This window comes from Triticum dicoccoides, chromosome 6A (assembly GCF_002162155.2).
Source record: "Triticum dicoccoides isolate Atlit2015 ecotype Zavitan chromosome 6A, WEW_v2.0, whole genome shotgun sequence".
Classification (NCBI taxonomy): Eukaryota; Viridiplantae; Streptophyta; class Magnoliopsida; order Poales; family Poaceae; genus Triticum; species Triticum dicoccoides.
The window spans coordinates 129,598,658-129,601,845 of NC_041390.1; positions in this window are offsets into that span (position 1 = coordinate 129,598,658).

Here is a 3,188-nt window from a genome sequence, read left to right on the forward strand (position 1 = left end):
CTCGTGGACAGGGTGTGGGCCCCCTGGTCTTCATCTTTGGCGAGGATTTTTCATTATTTATTATAAGGTATTCCGTGCAGTTTCAGGATTTTTGGAGTTGTGCAGAATAGGTCTCTAATATTTGCTCCTTTTCCAGCCCAGAATTCCAGCTGCCGGCTTTCTCCCTCCTTATGTAAACCTTGTAAAATAAGAGAGAATAGCCATAAGTATTGTGACATAATGTGAAATAACAGCCCCTAATGCAATAAATATCAATATAAAAGCATGATGCAAAATGGACGTATCAACACCGCAGACGAACCAGTGAACCCTCATTCTCCTCTCCGCGTGGGCATCCACTGCCGCGTCTTCCCCGACTCTGCATCGTCCCCTTCCTAGGCCTCGCCATTGTCCACCGCCGTGGTGCTCTCGGCGCGGCGTGGTCAATGTGGTCAATAACCGACTTCCATTGGAAGAGTACTGTACGTGGAGAGGCTGATAGCTGGGTCCACGGCAGCCGCAAGGAAGTGCCTCCTTATTACGCGCAAAATAATTATTCCTCCACCTGACAGCAGGGACCCACCAGACGGGCCACTAGTATTTCATGGAAAAAACGTTCCCCCCTGACTGCTGGGACCCACCGGACGGGCCACCGTATTTCGTGAAAAAACCGTTTGCCCCTGACTGCTGGGACCCACCAGACAGACCACCGTATTTCGCGAAAAAAACGTTCCCCCCGCTGTCAGCTCGGACCCACCGGAAGTGCCTCCTTATTACGCACAGAAAAATGAATACTCCCCCAACTAGATGGGACCCACCATGGTGGGAGGCTGACTTGTGGGCCTACTAAGTTGACGGGGACGGAGGGCTTTGTCAACTTAGTCAATATGAACGATTCTAGCTCCAGTGACCGTACGATGTCCATCCAATGGCCGTCGTGCTTCTTCAATCTCTGCTCTTCCTGCTCCAGCCACTCAAACAAGCGCCGACGGGACTGCCTACTCCCTCCTCCCCGCGGCCGGCTCTGCTACCGCGCAGGCCTCACCGCCCCACCGTACTCCCATCGCTGGCCTAGCCATCCCTCTACTCACCAACACCTGTTGTTATTCTCTGGTGACGACAGACGAACCAGTAAACCCTCATACAGTCATACTCCCCTCCGCGTGGGAAACAACTGCCGAGTCTTCCTTGCCTCCGTGTCGTTCCCTTCCTAGGCCTCGCCGTCGTCCACTACCCTGGTGCTCTCGGCGCGGCCTGGTCAACATGGTCAATGACCGACATGCATCTAAAGTGGACTGTATGTGGAGAGGCCGACAACTGGGTCCACGGCCGCACGCAAGGAAATGCCTCCTTATTACGCGCAAAATAATGATTCCTCCACCTGACATCAGGGACCCACCGAAAGGGCCTCTGTATTTCGCCAAAAAATGTTACCTTCGCTGACAGCTAAGACCCACCAGCTATATCTTCGCACGCAAGGAAGTGCCTCCTTATTACGCACAAAAAATGAATACTCCCCCTATTAGCTAGGACCCAATGTAGTGGCAGGCTGACTTGTGGGCATACTAAGTTGACGGGGACGGAGGGCTTTGTCAACTTAGTCAATATGCACGATTCTAGCTCCAGTGACCGTACGATGTCCATCCAACGACCGTAGTGCTTCTTCAACCTCTGGTTTTGTTCTAGCCACCAAAACCAGCGCCGGTCGTGCCTCGTGCTCCTGCCTCCCATGGCCGACTGCGATGTGGCGGAGGCCTCACCGCCCCCTACTACTCCCACCGCTGGCCAGGCCATCCCTCTACTCACCCACACCCTCTGTTATTCTGCGGTGACGACAGCCTCACACCGCAGCGAACCAGTGAACCCTCGTACTCCTCTACGCATGGGCATCCACTGCCGCGTCTTCCCTGGCTCCGCGTCGTCCCCTTCCTAGGCCTCGCCGTCGTCCATCGCCCTGGTGCTCTCGGCGCGGCATGGTCAACATGGTCAAGGAACGACTTCCATCGGACGTGGACTGTACGTGGAGAGGGTGACAGCTGGGTCCACGGCCGCAGCAAGGAAGTGCCTCCTTATTACGTGCAAAATAATTATTCCTCCACCTGACAGCGGGGACCCACCGGACGGGCCACCGTATTTCACGAAAAAAACGTTCCCCCCTGACTGATGGGACCCACCAGCTACATCTTCGCACGCAAGGAAGTGCCTGTCAGTCGGGACCCACCTGGTCAAAGCGTACATAGCATTGTCATTCTGGTCGCGAACGTGTACGTACATATATACTGGTGGATGTAGAGGCGCGCACGTGTCGTAGTAGAGGTGTGTACGTGTCGTAGTAGAGGCGCGCACGTAGCATGTACACGTACGTACAGTGGCCAGGGTGCAAGAAAGAAAAATACGGCCACGTATGTGTACATACGGGCGGGGTCTCGAACGCCTACTCGTGCATACGTACGGCCAGGGCTCGTGTACATGGCTGGGTCGGAACGAAGAAACAACGTCGTCGTCGTGTTCATGGGGAGGCAACGGAATGCTTCGTGTTCATGGGGAGGCAACGGAATGCGTCGTGTTCATCGGGAGGCAACGGAATGCGTGGGAGCCAACCGGCTAGGTCGGAACGGAATGTGTGGTCGTGTTCATCAGGAGGGCTTGGACGGAACAGGCGATGGAAACGAGGCCTAGTGTACCGCACAACAGAGGAAACGGACCTCCTACGTTCGAAACGGGGTCCTGTTGATCGGGAGGGGTCTGGCGTACCGCAAAATGGAGGAAACGGACCTCCTACGGTCGAGACGGGGGTCCTATTGATCGGGAGGGGTGTGGCGTACCGCAAAACGGACGAAACATTCCTCCTACTGTCGAAACGGGGGTCCTGTTGATTGGGAGGGGTGTGGCGTACCGCAAAACGGACGAAATGAACCTCCTACGATCGAAACGAGGACCTGTTCATTGGGAGGGGTGTGGCATACCGTAAAACGGGACTCCACGTGATACTGTTTATCTCCACCGTCGACCTCCTCCAGCCTCCACGGGCTCCTGTTCATCCAGCCTCCACCGCGTGCTACTCCACCGGCTACTGATCAACCACCCCTCCACGGGCACCCCTCCACCGTCTACTGTTCATCCAGCCCTCCACACCACGGGGTCCTGTTCACCCACCCCTCCACGGGCACCCCTCCACCATCTACTGTTCATCCAGCCCTCCACCACAC